Raw genomic sequence first — 21,499 nt, 5'->3', positions numbered from 1 at the left:
AGAGGAATCATGATTAGTCTAGAGAAGTTGGGACTGAGATCCAAGAGACAAAACTGCCAGTCTTGCTTTGCACTAACAAGTTGTGTGATATTGGATTACTCACTTATCCTTTCTGAACCTCAGTTTCCCTCTCAATAAAATGGGGAGGCCAGGGTATATATCTTTAATCTCCCTATCCATGCTAAAACTTAACTTCTTGTCCTTTCCCTCCTTCCTCACATTTCTGTTCTTATGTCAGAAGAAAGAATGTTTTAAAGAAAACCAAGAGTTTATCATTAAAAGGATTTTATATGGATGGTTATCTGCAAACAAATGGCTTCATTCAGTCAGGCATTTTATTCATTCTTTCAATCGTTCGACAAAAATTGATTTCAATGCTGAATGACTACTATAAACCAGATACTGTACTATCCCATAAAAGCCTTCCATATAATGTATAAGAGTGAACAGGACAAATTATCTGCCTTCAAGGAGTTTATAGTTTGATAGTAGAGACAGACACATAAATATATAATTTTAATAAAAGGTAGAGGTAAACTCGTCAAACTTTGGGAGGATATCTCTTCATCTGAATTGGGAAGGAGACATCCGAACTAAAGAATGAGTAGGGCTTATCTATTCAAGGTAGAGAAGAAAGAAGGCCAAAGTGCAGAGTAGTAGAAGTAAAAAAATTAGAAACTGTTAAGAGTTGCTAGAATGTAAAGCACGAGGTAATGACATAAGAGGTAAGAACGGACTAGATAGTGAAAAGCCTGATGTGAAGTATCCCAGGATTTCAGATTCAATATAAAGTTTGAGAATCACTTGCGGTAGATGTTTTAAATCCATTATTTTTACTAAATTTCTACTACAATCCTATGAGTTATGGGAGTTGGGGTTCAAAGCGAGTTCTCATTTTCTAGGAGAACTGATGAGAACAAGATAGATAGTATGTGCTGAATAAATATTGGGATAGATAGATGAATGATTATCTCAGGAAAGGAGAATAAAACTAGGACTTGAGTGCCAGAAATATGTTTCAAAATGAGGATTTAATCTCCATAATAAAGCAGAATATACAGGTTACAGACTAAAGTATATAATTAGATGTAATAAATACTAGCAGTTGAAAAAACCTCCTCAAATCTGTTTCATCAATAAAAATGGAATAATAGTCTTTCAAAGGACTATGTAGGATCTAAGACAGTACCCAACTTGCAAGTTAATAGGTTAATTTGCCAGACTTTCATGGATGCCAGTAGATGACACAAGATTCCTGGGTCAGAGACGAAGGACATCTTATGACATATAGCAGTAACGGTATCCAGAGGATCAGTATTTCTGCGCTGGCTCCCTGAGACTTATTTCCCACAGAAAGATGCAAAGAGGGTTGTGTTACCAAAAAGGAACCCAGAGTTTAAGGAACCTGAATCTTATAATAGTTAATAAACATGCCTGACCTTTGCTCTGACAGGAGACACTATCTCTGTCTTCCAAGACTGTATGTTATACAAGCATCCTTCAAAAAGTCATCTGGAACATAGGAGAGTCAGTGCCTCATTCACAAGATGTGCAGAAATGTAGGAGACCTACAGAGAATTGTCTCTCCATGATACATACCTCACAGGCTGAGATAATGATTAAATAGAATCAAGCATACAAATTATTTTAAAAGTTTTTAGAACACATACATAGTTTGGTAAAAGTAATTTCAATTATTACTGTTATAGTAAACGTCATTTTAGTTTTTGTTGCTGTTGTTAAACATTACTCAAATTAAAGTTGGCTTCTGGTTTACCTACTAGCCTGCAACTTATCTTGACAGTTTGAGTTCAAAACCCAGCTTTATCACTTTCTGGTTCTTAGGAGGCTGCACCTAGACAGAATGAGCTCAGGCAGCCCTGAATACTAGCTATTCACTAACTAGATGACTTCTGACTGACCATATAAACTTTCTGAGCCTCACTTTTCCTATTTGTAAAACAGGAATGATGATACGTACCTTGTAGAGTTTGCTGCGAGTAGTTAATGATGTAACATGCCTAGCACAGTGCTTATCACATTATAGCAGCCACTCAACAAGTGTCCTAACGTCCACTCCAGCCCTCAAGGATCTCATCTTCCTCTGAACTTACAGCACTTGATGACCCCAACAGGGATGGAATACTCACATGTCCATGGGGCCCAGCACATAATTGAAGTTAACAAGTATAAGTAAAATAACACTTCAATTTTCTGCGTACAAAGCAATTGGCAGTTAGCTTCAGCACTGGGGAGAAACTAGGGAGTGACGAGGACTGGGGAAAATTGGGGTGGGGGATGTTTGTTTCATCTAACACATCCACCACTCTAGCTCACAGTTGCCCCATATGAGAACAAATCCATATAAATAGAACTTCTGTTTTTTCAAAAGTCAGAAATACAGAGGTAAATGTCCTCAATTTTTAAATATTGGCTCACTAAAAAACAAACACACACATAAACAAACTTGGAACCAAAACAAAATAATTTCTGAGCTTAGTCCAGCCCACTGACCAAGAGACTCTGTTCAGTTGCATTTACTTGCTATCACTTAACACTGAGCTTCTATTGCTCCTTAACTCTTTTTACATTATTATGTAATTTTTAGTGCTCAAGTTCTGTCTCCAATTATATCCTACTTGAATAAGACATTTGAGAGCAGGATTGGTGTCTTGCTCAGGAAATAGCTGCATTTGGTAAACTCTCTTTGGGTTATAGCCTTTAAACTCTTGAAATGGCTTGCTTCCCTCCAGAAGAACTTGTTGATTTCATTCTGCCATGACATAGGAATACAACAGCTGGCTGCCTCTGGGAGGTTGAAAATAAACAGGTTCAGAAGCTCTGAGGACAGCAAATGGGCGTTATAGGTGGAGAAACAGCCCAAAATAAATACAGCTGTTGAGGCAGAAAATTCTATTTACTTGGGCTCTTTTGAGGTCTACACTGGGGGAGGGAGAGCTGCTAATCCCAAAACTTTTCATATACTGACGACAGAGACCCCACTTAGTGTCTGGCTCCCAGTGCTCAGCACATTTATACAAGCCATTAAGTATATATTTGATGATTAACAGATTGACTAGGTATCTCAAATGATGGAAGATATTTTAACAAAATGAAAACAATGAGTTAAAGGTCTCTGCACTGGGGGACCAATGTTAATATCTTCTCTGGTTTGGAATATAAATCATATTGAACATTCTTTAACAACTAGCTTTTGTTTGCCATGTAGATGTAATAGAAAAGACACTAGCTTGGGAGGCAAAAAAATCTGGGCACTAGTCTTAGTTTGCTCACGACTATGTAACCTTGGTAAATCATTGCCATATTCTGGGCCCCAGTTTCCTCAACTATAAAGAGAGGGATTCAAAGAGAAGATCTCTAGGGAGGCAGTGAGAGCCATGGAAAGGGCATGGGACGAGGAACCATAAGGTCCACATTCTTTCCTAATAACTCTTTCCTATGTGAAACTGGATGGCAAAGAACATAATTTTTGACTCTCTCTGTCTCCACCTCTGCCAGGCAGGACTAATCACAGTCTCCTTCCTAATGTTACAACTGTGAATTGGAGAGTAGAAATTATACTAAAGTGCTTTGTAAATAAATATACAAGCAAGACATTGGTACCGGACAAACTTAGCTTTGAATCCTGACTACACCACTTCCGTGTGCTTATGAAAAGTTGACTTAAGATCTTTAAGCATCATTGTCCTAATATACAAAAAGGAAATAATAATATCTACTTCATAGGGTTGTCGTGAAGATTAAATTAAATGAATAATGTAAGGAAAGTGCTAGGGCCTGGCACAAAGTGCAGTAGATACTAATTATTATTGTTAGCAAAAGACAAATGAAATTGATATAAGAGCTCCATTCCGTAATTCTATGAATCTGATTAGCAGAGTTCCAAACCAATTTCTTTTGTACACTTTGATCTGAACCAAAATTGTTTCTCTCCCTTTACCAAAAAAAACAAAAAAAACAAAAAAAAACAAAAAACCTCGGCAAACAATGAAACAGAAAGAGTGATCAAGTTCAAGTTGAATGTGAACTTAGCTGTTTTCTGAAGCTCAGGAGAGAATAGACTTAAGACATCCAAACACTTTGGCCCACATTTAGCCTGGCTTGCAAGGGCCTGTTGCACTGAGGTAAAAAATAATGGGAAAGTTTCCTTCAGAAAGAAAAGGAAGCCTACGGAAATACTTGGGTCTGTAGCAGTACAGGAAGCAAAAGCAAAAATCCCAAATGATACTGTTGCAGTTTGTGTTCTCAAGAAGACATTCCAGATTTCTGTAAAATCCAGATAATATAAGTAACTCTATATAAATGGCTCTAAAGACCTTGCCAATATCACAGGGTACACTTAAAATCAAACTGCATCCTGCATCCAAATGACAAGAAATGGATTAAAACTCTTCTCGCAAGACAACTGAATTAATCATTCATTTATTCATTGATTGACTCATTCCAAACAAACTATTGAGTCTAATAATAGGCACTATGCTAGATGCTAGATGCTATAGCCATAAACGAGGCTAAGTCCCTTCTCTCAGTAATGCTCTGAAATACAAAGACTCTCACACATATCACTTTAAGCACTTTGTAATGTCAGGGTTCTAGTTACTAAATATTAATATAGATGAAACGATATTAAATGAATCTACTCTATCACAGATATCTCACTGCTAACAATCTATCCCCTAAAAGAGAAAGACTAATTATACACATAAATGTGGAACATTATTTATAGTGTTAGTAGCTATATAAATGTCTAACAAATTGAATAGTGGTTTGAAAAGTTGGGGTGCGTGAAATAATGGAATACTTTGCAGACACTAAAATGGCTATATCAAAGACCTTCCACATGAGGTATGATTATATCTACAAAAAATAAATATTTGTTTCTGAATAAGGCCTGGAAGAAAATATAAAATATTTGTAGTTTTATAAGAATAGTGGAATTTTGCATTCTTTTTTTCCTTTTTCTAAACTTTCTATAGTGTTACTATGTGTGTAAGCAAAGTAAGAGGTTGACAAATGCTGCGATTTGAGTGATGGGAGAAAATATTTCTTATCCTTATAAATACCTACTTCAGTACCATATCACTGAATACAAGGTTTATCAGATTTTAATTCTCTTTCAAATATGGTCTTTCAGCATTCTTGTTGACATTGCTTTAATTCACTTCTTCAGTTCCCCAGCCTCCTGCAATAGCCTACTAACTCACTCATGTCTCCATTTTCAGACTTCCCAGGTATTTTGCCATTCAACCAACATACTTCCTTTTTCAAATATTCTGTCCTGGTGATTAAATCACCTTCCTCCAACACACCAGACATGCACATGCATATCATATCTGTGTCTCAGGTTGCCACCATTCCTGAAATTAGAGATGCATGTACAAAGCACAAATGCACAGCTTCTCTGCCTATATTTCACATATCCTCTCTATGGCATGACTAATTCTGAAGTCCTTCCATTTATTTATATCTGGAAGGTAGAAGAGTATACTAAGCAAGACCTAGGTTCTGCACAAGAATAGCTAAGATACTTCTCAAGAATTAGACTAAGGTGAGGAGAATTGATATACAAGATATAAGACTAATTAAAAACTAAAATAAATAAAATAGTGTGGGTCGCCTCTGCTCCCAGTAATGATTAAGTGGCACCTATCAGACTATCCTTTCACATGTAACAACTAAAATCCTGGAAAAAAATGTAACAAACAACTCCCAGGAAGAAGTGGAAAGCAACTAAAAGCAGACAGAAGTTGGAGACGAGTCTACACTTTGATGAAGGTAATGAAACTGATGAGTTCTCCATTTTTAAATGCATTTTTAGTTGAGGGCAAGCATAAGTTGGCTAAAACTCAGATAGAAGTCTGTAATCTTAGTGACTTGAAAAATGAAAGAACAGAGTTTGGAGCCAACACAATAGCTGAAAAGTAAGAGGAGAAATCCAGGAAAGAAGAGACCCAGAAAGAGAGAATCCCAACTGTTCCACACTTGCTAAGGCTAAAGGGGTTAAACAGATTTCACCTGCAAGGCAGAAGAAGTTAGGAGTCTGAAGTCAGCAGTTAATTGCCAGCAAAGCTAATTGCTTGCAAAGTCAATATTCTCAGAAATATAGCAGAATTCAGAGACTATGAAAGGTCATTTACAGTGTCCAGGATATAATCTAAAATTACTAAACATGTAAAAAATATAATAATGTGATACATATTCAAGAATGGAATATGTGCTGCATATTCAGGAGAAAAGGCAGTCAGTAGAGACTGGCCATACATTGGAATTAGTGAAGATTTTATTATAACTATCCTCAGGAACATAGTAGAAAACATGCTTATAATAAATTAAAAAGTAGAAAATCCTCCAGCAGAGAAACAGTAACTATGTTTTTTTTTTTAAATGAAAATTCTAAAATGAAAAAATGTTTGAAATTTAAAATAAGAGATTTTTCTCAGGAATAAATGGAATGACAAATAAAACAGAATAAAAAGCCCAGAAGTTGACCCATGAAAGTGCGGAAACTTAACATACAACTGAACTGACAGTGAAGATAAAAATAGACTATTCAACAAAGTATATGGGATAAATAGACATCCATACCAAAAATAAACAAATAAATAAATAGCTCCCACATTCTACATGTGAAATCAAATCTAGATGGATTAAAGACTTCAATGTAAAAGGTAAAACTTTAAAAATTTTAGGTGATGGTATAGTAGAATATTTTCATGACTTTGGGCAAGTAAGGGATTCTTAAATAAGAAACAAAAATGACTAAATATAAAATTATAAATTAAGGAGAGGTACCTAAAAATGGCATAGATGATAGAGGATTTGTTCATCCCTCTTGTGACCACATCAAAGTTGGGACAGAAACATGGAGCAAACAGTAAGCAAAGTCGCCTGGAATCTAGATGAAGAGAAGAACTACAACTAGGGAGAGAATTAATCATCCTGCAAAGGCAGAAAGTAAGACGGGTCTTTGCCTGCCCGGTTCCCAGTGGCTGAGTGGGACAGAGGCTGCTGCAGTGGCAGCTTCAGACACCTCTTAAAGGGGTCATGTCCACGAGTGTACTTTCCTGGTGGTGGACCTGCTGGCTCTCGGCACCAGCGCCAGGTCAGCTGCTCAGGAGGCACCAGGGACTTACAGGTGGACACTGAGTTGTTGGAGCAAGGTCCAGAGATGAGGCTTTCTTCCAGGCAGAAGTGCTGGTGGTATCCATTGTTCCTCTGTTGAGTCTTCCCCACTCCCAGTGTGTGGACATAGTGCCCATAGCTGAGACATCATCGAACCGGATAACAACGGTTGCTCTGCCCAGAGGATTCCCTGAAACTCTACTTACCCCAACTCGGGGCCATATCCAGTTGTTTCCTTGGTGAGTCCAGTGCTCTTTACTGAGCCAACCCCAAGACCCACACTGATGGCAGCTGGCCTCAGTTTCTGGCATGGCTTCTTGAGGCAACTATAAGCACAGCATCTGTGGATTGCTTGTTGAATCTTAACAGGTGGCCCTGGAGTGGCACAGGCTGGGGCTAAGGTTGGCCTGCAGCTGAACCCCTCTCAGGACTGTGCCACTGGACACCTACCTCACAAAGCCACACTAATAAGACTGGGTGACTTAAGAGTTTTGCTTAGTACATAGAAACAGACATGGAAAGGCAGCCAAAATGGGAAGACAAAGAAGCAGAAACCATGAGAGAACAGAACAGAGATCCAGGAATAATGGAGTCGAGCAATCTAACAGATGCAGAGTTCAAAACTCTGGTTATAAAGATGTTCAATGAACTTAGGGGAAATATAGATGAATTCAATGAGACCTTTAACAAAGAGATAGAAAACATAAAAATGGAAATGGAAATTATAAAAGAGAACCAGTCAGACATGAAGAACACATCTGAGATGAATATATTAAATGGAATAAACAGAGTGGATAAAGAAGAGGATTGAACCACCAATACAGAGCATGGGGCAGCCAAGGACACTCAATCAGAAAGGCAAGAAAAAAGAAGCCAAGACTATAATAATTTAAGGAGCCTATGGTACACAATTAAATGTAAAAATATTGGTGTCGCAGAGGTATCTGAAGGAAAACAAGAAGTTTAAGAGCTATTTGAAGAAATAATGATGGAAAACTTCCCTAATCTGGTGAAAGAAATAGACATACAACCCCAGGAAGCCCAGAGAATCTCAAGAAAGAAGAACCCAAAGAGGCCGACACCAAGACACATCATAATTAAAATGCTAAAGGTTAAATACAAAGAGAGAATCTTAAAAGCAGCAAGAGAAAAGGAGTTAGTTACCTACAAGGGAGCTGATTTCTCAAAAGAAACTATGCAGGACGGAAGGGTTTGGCAAAGAATATTCAAAGTGATGAAAACCCAGGATCTACAACCAAGAATTCTTTATCCAGCAAAGCTAGCTTAGTGTTGAAAGACAGGTAAAGAGCTTCCCAGACAAAAATAAGCTAAACGAATTTATCAACACCAAGCCAGTATTACAGGAAATGTTGGAGAGACTTCTTTAAGAAGAAAAAACATGCTTCAAAATCATGAATAAAGAACGGTAATAACTAAATTCCTATCAACAAGTACTTCAAATGGAAAAGAATTAAGTGCTCCAAACAAAAGATAGGGTGGCTGAATGGATAAGAAAATAAGACCCCTACATATGTTGCCTATAAGACCTACTTCAGATTAAGAGACACATAAAGATTGAAAGGCAGGTGATGGAAAAAGATATTGCCTTAATGGATAGAGGGTATTGCATTGAATGAAGTTAGTCAGATAGAGAAAGACAAATGTCATATGATTTCACGTACATGTGGAATCTAAAGAACAAAACAAACAACAAATAACAACAAAAATGGAAACAAACTCATAGACACAGAGAATATTTTGAGGGCTTCTAAATGGGAGGGTTTTGGGGAGGGCAGTGAAAAAGGGGGAAAGGATTAAGAAGTACAAATGGATAGTTACAAAATAAACATGGAGATATAAAGTGTAGCATAAGGAAAAGAGTTAACAATGTTGTAATAAATATGTAGGGGGAAAAGGGGTACTAGATTTAGTTGGGTGATTGCTGTCAGTTATATAGATCTCTAATCAATATGCTGTACAACTGAAACTAATATATTATTGTATGCCAACTATAATTGAAAAAAACTCACTGAATTGTACAATGGAAATATGAGCAACTAATTGTTTATAATATTTCAATAAAGCCGGGGGAAAAAGGAAAAAAAAAATAGATGTGGGGATAAAGTCAAGCTCAAAAAAAATTATACATTGAGAAACTCGAATTTTTTTTAAAAATTTTAAGCTAGATGCAATAGAGTGTGTATAGAGTACACTACAATTTTTATAAGAAAGAAGAGAAAATAAGAGTGTATAGACAGTTATTGATGAAAAGAAGCAAAGATGACCAGCAACAGATGAAAATGATTATCAATATGGCGTAGAGTAGTTGAAAACTGAGCAGAGTGAAGAAATAGAGAACAGGACTTCTCTTGAGGGAGTGTGTATTTATATCTTAATAAATATGTAATATATACTCACCTGTAAAACATGTAAATATTATAAATATTTTTAAAGTGAAATCAAAATAGACTTTTAAACCCAAACTTTAAAATTGAATAAGAACAAAGAACTCTGCCTATAAATCAAACTGATAGAACATTTAACCACACAGGGAAAATAATTAATTCAAGTAAATTTTGAACACAATTCTCTGACTGTTCACCTTTACTACAAGAACGTTTAAGATTAAAAGAGAACTGCTAAGGAATTTTGACCTCTATTAAATAGTTTTGTTTTGAATCAGCGTTCTGGTGGTATTGCTCTAAAACTGTATTGTGTGCATCATAGGAGAAAGTAAATGAGTAAATATTGTTTGTGGAGGTGTTTTGAAAGCAGGATATTCACTATGGTAGAAGAGAGATACAAAAACAGAATGGGAGAAGATAAGATATAACCCTGTGGTATTGGATTTCAATTAGAAATATCAGTGAGAACTCAGGATTTTTTAAAGGTATGTCTTAGCACTTTCCCTTGAAAAGAGCTAGAAACAATGAGGCAGCAGTATCAATGCACATACCTAAAGTCCAGATGTGTGTCCTAAATCTCATTTCCCACCAAAAGAAACCAGAATGCCTTGGAGAAGTGGCTGGCCCAACTCCAGAACAAGGAATATACAAAGTAAACTGAAAACATCACATGATGTCAGAAAGCAAGTACGTGCTTAAAGACTAGTGGATTCATGCTGTTATCAGCAACAGAGTTATTTTCCAAATGGAAAATTACTTGGAACTCTAATATGTAAAGCAGAACTTTGACAAGGGTGGGTGGGTCTCAGATCCTTGGTCATTAACCTTCTATCTTATCTCCTATCCCCATTCAATGGCAGACCCTGAAACCCATAGTTTGAGAACCAACAATTTATCGAAAAGAGCCTTGATTTAAATATCTGGAGACCTTGATTCTAGCCTAAATTTGGCCAAACACTAGCCATATGGTCTTAGGTAAATATTTAGTCTCACTGGGCCCTATTTACTTATGGGTAAAGCAGGGATAAAGCTCCCAATTTCCCTATTTCACAGTTGTTGTGACGATCAAAGAAGAGAATAACTGTGGAAATGCTTTGAAAGGATAAGCAGAATGGTTCTATACTAGTGTAATTTATTACACCCCATGGGGCATTGAGACACATTCTTGTACACCATTTGGCAGCTGTCATTCTTAGCAGTTGCCAAATGGCAATGTAGCCGTGAGGGATTTTTTAATACATATCAGGAGAAGATGAGGTATCAGTCCAGCTCTCTTTCATCACAAATGTACTAGTCATGTACTATGTCAGGCATCTGACAGCACAAAGACAAAGATGCAAGACTACTCACTGTCTAATAAAGGGATATTAGCATAAATAAAATACTTGCAATGTAGTATAAGCACAAACACTGGGAACATTCATATTACATTTGCAACCATAAGACAATACAATTAGCAATGCCAGGATTCAGGGTAGAGAAAGGTGGCAGGAAATGCTGCATAGAAGCTAAGGTGTCAACATAGTAAATCAGCTGACAAAAATTAATAAAGGTAATGATAGCAGACCGAAAACATGCACCTACTTTCACTTACCCTTGAAACTCCACTAAAGTGTCAACCTGAATCTGACAGTATAGCAAAAGCATATAATATGAACCAAGTTGGGTTTACGCCAGCAATTCAAGGTTGGTTTAACACTTAAAAAATAATCAATCAATGTAATTTGCCATATTAAGAAATTAAAGAAAAACATTGTATGATCAATTCAATAGATACAGAAATAAACATTTGATAACATTCAACATACTTTTGTGATTAAACAGAAAAAGCTCCACACACTAGCAATAGAAGGGATCTTCCTTTCTGAAAAAAAGAAAAGAAGGAAGGAAGGAAGGAAGGAAGGAAGGAAGGAAGAAGGAAGGAAGGAAGGAAGGAAGGAAGAAAGAAAGAAAGAAAGAAAGACAGACAGAAAGAAAGACAGACAGACAGAAAGAAAGAATTTAAAAGCCCACAAGCACACTTCTTCTAATGAGAAGACACTGAAAATTGTCCCTTTGATATAAGAAACAAAATAAGCAAGCCACTATCCCAATTCTTGTCAGCATTGCTCTAGTGATCCTAGCCAAAACTATAAAACAAGATAAAGAAATATGAAATATAAAAGTTGACCACAAAAAAAACTATAAAACAAGATAAAGAAATATGAAATATAAAGGTTGACCACAAAATAAAATGTCCTTATTTGCGGGTGATATGATTGCAGTCATAGAAATACAAAAATAATATAGAGATAAATTATTAATTTAGTTTAGCAAGGTTGCTAGGTACAAAATCAATTTAAAAACTTATTTCTATATGTGAGAAACATTTAGAAAACAAAAGTAAAAAGACTATTCTATTTATTACAATATCAAAAATATTAAGTAACTAGGAATAGCTATACTCTAAGATTTGTAAGACTTAAATGGCAAAGACTGCAAAATTTTAATAAAATGAAAGGAGATCTACAAACAAAAGAGATTGAAAGACTCGATGTTGTAAAAATAACAATTCTCCACAAATTTATCTGGAATTTCAATGCAATTCAATCAAAATCTCAGTAGGTTTCTGGAAGAATATTGACAAGCCAATTCTAAAATACAGATAAAATACAAAAAGCCTAAAATACACAAGAAACAATTACAGTAAGAAGACTGACTCTACTGGAAATTAAGACATTAAACTATAGTATTTAAAAGAATGAGGTAGTGGTGCACGGATAGGTAAATAGACCAACAGAATGAACTATGTGTGCCACAGGAATTGACATACACGTGTATGGATACTTGATTTATGACGAAGGTAGTACTGCATAGCAGTTAGAAATGGGTGGACTTTTCAATATATAACAACAAAAAAGTTGAGCATTATTTTGGGGAAGAAAATTATATTAGAACACTTACCATGCAGCAAAATCATTTCCATTTAGCTCATGGCACCAAGTAGGAAAGGCAAAACAATAAACCCTTTTAGAAGATAACATAGAAGAATATTTTTAGAACTTTACAGCACAGAAATATTCTCAATAAGACACAAGAAGGATAAGGTTAATATTAAAAATATATTAAATTTAAATTAAATACTTCTGTTTATGAACATACACCATTAAAAGACACACTAATAATCCAGGAGTAATGATCTAGACTGTTAACTCTTTATAACATTTCTCCAGAAAGGGAACCAGGGCACATTATAGAAATGGCAATTCCAAATATATAACAGGAAATGTACAGGATGAATCTGAGACATCTTGACCAGCCTGAAAACAGCAAGGTTATCAGCAGCTACTAGAGTCATACCAAAGAACAAGGGAGCCACTTCGAAGGGGCTCGTACTGGCCAAAGATGAGACAACTCAAGCACCCCCAAAATAATGGCTCCACTAAATTGAAGTACAACATATATATACAAATCCATGGGTTCATGATACTCTTAAAATAAAAACTCATTGATCACTTTTAGAAGTTGCTAGAGCATGAAATCTTTATTCTAAAAATGATAAAAAGAATCAAGTTTTTATACTGCTTTCCTCCTACACAGTACTTCAGGCTAACAAAGTAAGTGACTGAGCAAATTTCTTCTTTATAAAATGAATCACAGCTAGTAAATGTTAGAAGAATGATAGCATTAGAAAATCACGTTTGCAGTCTGCACTGAAAGATTTGTCTAAGCAAAGCTAGTGGTCCAGAAATATTAAGTGAAAGGTTGATGGAGAGCATTTTAATGGTAGATCATTTTAATACTATCTAAACTCAAATGTTATCAAGACTAAGGAGAAAACCAGGCATTATGTGCTTCCTGACATAATGAAGAGGAACTATTATACGTCTACATGCTAGCAACAAAATGTTGGAAATTGAAAATTATTACCATTTATAACAGCAACAAGAATATAAAGTATTTGTGGTGACCTTGAGTTAAACAAAGATTTGTTAGATATGACACCAAAAAGACAATTCACAACAACAACAAAAAATCATAAATTAGACTTAAAATTTTTAAGTTTTGTTCTTTAAAAAAGTTTTTTAATGAAAAAACAAATATTTAAAAATGAGAATAAAAATCTTTACAAAACATATATCTGACACAGGACTTGTATCTAAAATACATAACGAACTTTCAAAACTCAACTATAAAAGAACAGAAAACACAATTTAAAATTAGGAAAAAAGATTTAATCACCTAAGATTAACTACTTCACCAAAGAACATATACAGCGGGCATATTAAAATAAGCTCAATATCATTAGTAATTAGAAAAGTATAAATTCAAGCCACAATGAGGTATACTACATACCTATTAGAATGACTAAAATTAATAAGACTGACCTTATTGAGTATGGGCAAGGATGTAGAAAACCTGACATACACTGCTGGTGGGAATATAAAATGGTACAACTACCTTGGAAAAGATTTTGGCAGTTTCTTTAAAAGTTAAATATATACCTATAAAATTATCCAACCATGTGATTCCTATGTATTTATCCAAGAGAAAAGGAGATATAAGTCCATACAAAGACTTGCACATGAATGTTTATAGCAGCTTATTTTTAATAGCCAAATAGTGGAAACAACTCAAATGTCCAACAACAGGTGAAGAAATAAATTGTGATATATCCACACAATGGGATACTGCTCAACAATAACAAGGAATGAACTAGTAATATGACAATATGGATGAATCTTAAATTACACTAAATAAAAGAAGCTGAGTGAAAGAGTACACACTGTATGATTCCACTTACTTCAAACTCTAGGAAACTCAAACTAATCTATAGAGATGGAAAGATCAGTGGTTGCTTAGGGAGGAGCAAAACAGGAAGATTACAAAGGGTCATAAGGCTGGTCACAGACCTATTGCATGGTGCCAAGAGCATCAGTCAAATGATAAGAGCATAAAAGTAGGGGAAGGACCAGCAGCAGTGATGAGGAATTGGTTGCAAACAAGGGATTGATCAATTAAGTAAGTCTGTTAAGGATAATGGGAAGCAGTTTCCTATCACAAGGAAGGGGGTAAAAATGTAAAAAGAGAGAAAACTAAAATGAACCCTGTGCTATTGAATTAAAATTAGAATTATCATTGTGAACTCATAGTTTGTAACACATAGATTGATAGAGAAATAAATATAGGTATAAATGTGTATTGTTATGTGTGAATATTATATATCCACATTATATATGGATATATACACATATACATATACATATAAATATACACATACACATACATATATTTTCTAGCTATGTCCACTAACAGGGCATGGGAGCAGTAATGCTTTCAATAGCAATGAGCACACCTACTCTCCTAATCTTGTTTTCTAAATATCTGCTAAAGAATCTTGGAGGTAAATTTCTTGGAGAAATAGCTGGTTCCAAAGTAGGGGCAGAGAAAGTAGATGACCCCAGAAAATTCTTTCTTCTTATGTCAGAAAATAAGGAATTGCTCAAAGAATGATAATGACATGTTAAAAAGGCAAAGAACGATCTCAAAGGGCTACCACTGGTCAAATCTGGAACAATTTTAGCATCAAAATAAATAACATATTAAAGCACTATACTATACTCTGAACAAAATTGGAAAAAACCATTACTCAAAATTAATGTAAATTTTAAAATAAATAAACTGAAAGTTTTATGGAATATTTAAATGAGGTTCTTCAATATTTTGAAAAAAAAAATCTCCCCACAAAAAATCTATTAATTGTAAAGGGGAAAGAGTAAATTTACAGCTGAGAAGCCTAGCAGATTTAATCACTTTAATCAAATAATCAAAACGAACATCAATAATGGAACAGACAGAAATTATGTGCCACCTGATAGAATGCAATGCAAAGAATGTAACATCACTGCTAGTTTTCCTACCAAAGATGCAAATCTAATCAAGAGGAGACTTCAGATAAGTTCAAATGGAAAGACATTCTACAAAATAATGGACCTATATATGACCCATAAAAGTGTCATGGACATGGAAGTCAAGAAAAGATTGAGGAACTATTTTGAATCAAAGGAGACTAAAGTGCCTAGACAAATAAATGCAACGTATGATTCTGAACTGGATCCATAAAAGACATTATTGGGACAACTTGCAAAACTTGAATGGAATCTGAGGTCTAGCTAATACCATACAAGGCTAATTTCCTGCTGTTGATGGTCATATTGAGATTATGTAAGAGAATGCTTTTGTCTATAAGAAATACATACTCAAGAATTCCAGAGTGATGAGGCATTATGTTAGCAATTTGCTCTCAAATACTTCAGGAAAAAAGTTTTGTACTGCATTTTCAACTTTTCTATAAATTTATCTCAATTTTTTTAATGGAAAAAGAAATCAGGCACAACAACATATATAGTGTGTGATTTCATTTATATGAAGCGCAAAACAGACAAAAAATATTGTCTAGGGATGGATAATTAGATTGTAAAACTAAAATAAAAACCATGAAAATTAATACATAAAAGTTAGTTTATGCCACCAACGGTATGGATGAGGACTGTGACTGGGATGGCAAATGTGAGGGGTGTCTTGGGTGCTGCCAATTTTGTATGAGTGATAGTTCAACAGATGTTCATTTTACAACCATTCATTAAATTGTACATCTGTTTTATGCACTTTCCTATAAGTTTGTTGTATTTTACAGTATAAAAGTTTTGAAAAGAAAATTTAAGAAACAAAATAGGAGACTATCGCTTAATTGAAACCATTGAAAAATGATATATTTCAAATTATAGATTCTTTTTCCAGATTTTAGAAATGTAATAAGGTGTACACAATATGTAATATTTTACTCCCTAAGTAGTTTCAAACTACTTCCTGTAATCAAACTTCTGCAGCAAAGCATCTAAATAATTGTACCAGATAGTATAAATAAATACTATAAGCAGCCACAGACATGTTTAAGTCATATGTTGCCATCAAATGAGTTTGCTGCCAACAAAAAATTTTGTTTTATTTTGCTTGGGTTTTTTTTTTCCAGAGCTTTTTGAATTTTGGAATTGCAGATAAGAGATTATGGACCTGTACTAACTTCAAAAAATTGTCACAAAAGGAAAAGCAATCATATTTTATACAGATTAACTGTGAAAAGCATTCATATAGTAATAATGACATAAACAATAACTATTATTCAACACAAAACAATGGTATAACCATACTGGGAAGACTGTACTAGGAGTACACTTTAATAACTTTCATTTCCTGAAGATTGGAAGTTTGTATGTATGTAAAGAAAGCTAAATTCTTATTTTCCCTAGATGGATATTGCCTAAAATTGAAAAACCAGTAGGTAGCAATATATGCAAGTCATTTAGCAACATGGAGGTAAATACCAAAATTATATTCTAAAAAAAGGTAAAAATGGTTACCTTTTTAGGAAATGGCAGGGTGAAAAGAGGAATCGGTCTGTTACTTTTCATAAGCAAACCTCGAGGATTTGACTTTAAATTGTGTAAAAGAAATAATATAAAAATCTGTTTAAGTAGTTGTTAAGCACCTAGTATGTGCAGGGAACTATACACAGTAAGATATAGAAACCATTTTCAAATCACTTATAACCTGGACATTCTAGCTGGGGTGTCAGCCAGGTATCCATGAATAAAATGACCAGTGATACCAGATATATATGACAATAGTCATTGGAGGTAGCCAGCAGGAGCTCGGAAGAGGAAGAAAGTACTCCTACAGGAGTAGACACAAAAGGGTTCCTGGAGGGAATAGGCTTGAGCTGAACCTTAAAGATGGGCAGAATTAATACTTTTGTTCATGCTGCACCAAGCCCTTGCTGCCGAAAGGACTTCTGTTTTGATCTGGAATTTGAATATCTGAAATGAAGACTTGGGGAAATGCTATTGTCAGCGGGCTCTTTTATTGACAAAGGAACTCCATATAATATACGCCAAAGGGAAGTCAGCAAACTTCAACAAAAGTATATTTTTATTTTGTTAATTCCAGAAATAGGTATTTCTCACTTCATTCTACTAGAGCCGTGGTCCTCAACTGGAAACTATTTTGCTGTCCAGGGTATATCTGGCAATACGTTAGGAAGTTTTTAACTGGAGAAGTGCTATTGGCATCACGTAAATAGAGACCAAGGATCTGCTAAACATCCTACAATGCACAGGACAGCCCTCCAAAACAAAGAATATCCTGTGCAAAATGTCAGTAGTACTGAGGTTGAGAAACCCTATGCTGAATCATCCAATCCTGTTCCCCATGCAGTGGTGACCTTAGGAAGAGGGAGAACTGAAAGCCACACATATATAATATATCTTTTCTTGAAAGATTCCAAGAAAACCTCCCAAGAATACTTGTCTCCACAGGCTGATTACTGGTGCTCTAAAGTAATTTGTATATATTATGAATTGATCACCACAATAAGTCTAGTTAACATTCGTCACCATACATAGTTACAAACATTTTTTTCTTGTGATGAGGACTTTTGAGATCTACTCTTTTGGCAACTTTCAAATATGCAATAGATTATAATTAACTGTAGCCTATAAACTATATTTTCCTTTAACATTTTTTGTTGGGTCAATTACCAGGTTTACTTTTCAGCTTATTAAGGAGTCATTTGAGAACATAAACGTAAGTTTTGATAGTAGGATTGAAGGTGAGTGATGTAGACAGACCAATGACCCTATAAAGATGTTCATGTCCCAATCCCTGGAACCTGTGAATACATTATGTTACATAGCAAGGGGGGATTAAGTTTGCTAATCAACTGACCTTAAAATACGTCCTGAATTATTCTGGTAAAAGCCAATGTGATCACGAGGGTGATAAGTGAAAGTGGAAGCAGGAAAGTAAGAGTCAGAATAAAATGTGATGATAAAAGCAAGATCAGAGACATACGATCCGAGAAAGACTCAACTAGCTATTGCTGGCTTTGAAGATGGAAGGGAGCTACAAGCCATGAGGGAACCCTCTACCAGTGGTCTCCAACCTTTTTGGCATGAGGGACGGGTGTTCCTATGATAATCTAATGCCTGATGATCTGAGGCGATGCTGAGGCAGTGAGGCTAGCGCTGGGGAGCCGCTGCAAATACAGATGAAGCTTCGCTCACTCACCAGCCACTCACCTCCTGCTGTGCGGCCCTATTCCTAACAGGTCACGGTACTGGTCCAAGGCCCTGGGGCTGGGGATCCCTGCTCTAGGCTGGTAGGGTACCCTAGTGGTGAACTCAGGGCCACAAGAGGGCAGTAGGAAAGTGCTGGGTACCAGAAGATAGGAGTAACAGACCATAAAGTGAAAGAGGTCCTGAGAGAAAACAGTCTGTGACAAACTTGACTTATTTCATTCTGTTTCTAACACAAACCCTGGACTTAGGTCTCCAGAGAAAGACAGGAGAGAGCAGATTTTCCTTCTGGAATCTGGCAGAAAGATAGGTAGAGACTTGCTGATCAGTCCAAAGGAATCAGTCACTTTATTGTTCCCAGAAGGTATTCTTGCTTTCCCAGTATGAACCCAGCCAGCATCTCACCTGAATTAACATGAGGGACAGCTTTCCCAACCAGCACATGAGCTGCAAACCTGGGACATTTTTGAGGTTTGACTCCAAGCTATTCTTGCAATCCTTGAATAATTGCCATTCCCACTCAAATCAATTCAAGTTTTATTTGTGTAAAAACGCTTAGCCAGAATCCTTTACTACTCTCAGTTACATGATTGATTACTTTAAACGGTACTAGGAGTAGCATAAGGCATCAAAAAACAGAAAAATCTGCTTACACAGTCTTTGGATCTGAAAACCAAATGGAAACATTAATATCTTAAAGCTGAAAGCAGTTACTGAATAAAAATCATAAGGAACCTTGAACAACCTATTGAACCAAAACAACATCCTGTCCCACAAATGCTTTCAATTCATGTTGTGAAATAAAACAGATATTATGTTTTTACCCTTAGAACATAAAACATAGTATTCAGCTTCCAGTGCTATGAAATAGATATACAATTTCAGAAAATAGGATAAGTAAGTCTCCAGTTCTGTTGAAAAATAATTACGGCTTCATGTTTATTCTTTTCAGTTTGAACCTATTGCCAGATAATTATTTCAAAATGAATCTCTTTCTCAATCCTCAGGAAAAGAATGCTTGGTATGTTTTGATTGGTTAGTGTGCCATCATGCATTTTATGAGCCCTTTGCTTAATCTGATGTTAATGTATTCTTCTCAGGCAAAGGAGAAAGACCATGCCCAGAGGTGATAGCAGTGGCACCTGAATTGCTCAACAGATCTTCACTTGGTTTCACGTGCCCAAGAAAGAAAGACAACTCCACCCTCTTTTATAATATTTTTCCATAAAGTTTTCCTTGACTGACTAGCTTCAATAGTACCATGCACTTCTCCATCATAACCCTCAACACACACACACAGCGTCTAAATGAGTAATAACCTATTCAGCGTCTGTCTTCTCCGTTACATTGTAAGGACCATGATGCTCGTATTCCAGGCCCAATTCGTAGTGCCTAATACTGTGCTTGGTACATAGTGAACCTATTTAATTATATTCTGAGTTAATGAATGAATAAACAAGCAACTGCTCTTTCTCTAAGGGCTGGGCAGTTTAATCCCAGGATACCTAGGTCCTTTAGAAATAAGTCTTTCTAGACAAATACAAATGACATGAAAATTTTATAAATATACTATTTGTTGAGGAAACATTTTTTAATTTGTTCTGCCACACAATGAAAACACTTTTACCTGGCAATCTTTCCATCATGTTTACATTTAGTAAACATGTATTTAACATTTTTTCTTTTTTAACATTTTGTCAAACTTATATCTTATCAAATCATACTATTTATATGTTTTTACCTTGTATGCTCTTAGACTCCCTCTCTGCCTGCTCTGGTTTTTGGACGCTGCAGGTAAAGCACCTTAAATGCTGGCATTGGCCCATCTCAGGCCCTGGATGAGCAGAGATCAGACACTGTTTGATTTTAACAGAGAAACAGGATCCTCGTGAAGAAATTTGCAGGCATTAGACATGAGATAACAGAGAAATGACCAAACTTGACCTTGAAATTCTATTCTCAAAAATTAGGTAAATTTCCAAGGAGATGGTTTCTTGGTTTATGATCCCGAGATTAAGAAATAGGGCTTCCAGGGAAAATATCAGCATCATGATGTCATCAGAGGAGGGAACGAGGTGGGTCTAGGCAGAATTATATATCTGCTCAAAGCTATTGCTCAACTTGTACCACATTTCAACTCTTTCCCTCCAGTCTTCAAAAACGTGGATTTTGGTAACTCTGTTGGCCTTGCCTCTTATTGAAAAAAAAAAGTTTTCCCATTTAGTGACTGAAAAACAGTCTGTTGTATGAGTTATATTTAAAAAATTATTGTCCAGGTGGGGCTAAAAGCAACACTGTATAAGAATACACAGCTTTGGCCTTCTGGGACTCTGTGCTGGCCTTTAGGCCTTCTATGAAGCTAATCAGGATGATGAGTAGAAAGATCCGAAAATTGGAAGGTAAGAAACAAACTAAGGATATATATTTTTTAATCTTAGAAAGAGAAAAAAAAATAACTTTGTTATGGGAGAACAAAGGGAGAAAGACTAGAACACTGAGTTTATACAGGGATGAGAAAGAAGTGTGTTGAAAGAACTTTAGAGTGGGTAGGAAACGGACCAAGAGATGAAGAAATAATTTTAGAGACTTCTGCTAGATATTCTCTTGACATTCTTTGAAAGTGCCTAGTACATATGTGAATTACCTTGTGACTAGTCTCTGTTGTCAAATTTGTGCTTCTTTGAATGAGGCACACCATACAGACTGGACTACCTGGGGCCGCATGTTTAAATGTGCTCTTTCTCCAGAGCTCCCTTCCTTTATCTCTACATGTAGGGAAACCAATGTAAATGAAGCCCAAATAATAAGAATTTTCTTAGTTAATTTAACTTTTATGTT

General features: G+C 35.6%; 1 long non-coding RNA gene across 1 annotated transcript in view; it reads right to left on the bottom strand.

Moving 5' to 3' along the window:
• Nucleotides 1–20,874, bottom strand: part of LOC120609385 (uncharacterized) — a 42,985-nt gene extending 22,111 nt beyond the window's left edge. Inside the window, exon 1 of the long non-coding RNA XR_005654758.1 lies at nucleotides 20,403–20,874. This is a non-coding gene — a long non-coding RNA (uncharacterized LOC120609385). The remainder of the gene's footprint in view (nucleotides 1–20,402) is intronic.
• Between the last annotated feature and the right edge of the window lie 625 nt (nucleotides 20,875–21,499).

This window comes from Pteropus medius, unplaced genomic scaffold, assembly GCF_902729225.1.
Source record: "Pteropus medius unplaced genomic scaffold, Ma_sr-lr_union100, whole genome shotgun sequence".
NCBI classification, from domain to species: Eukaryota; Metazoa; Chordata; class Mammalia; order Chiroptera; family Pteropodidae; genus Pteropus; species Pteropus medius.
Note: the sequence above shows the minus strand (reverse complement) of the source record. Positions and strands in the feature narration are given on the sequence as shown.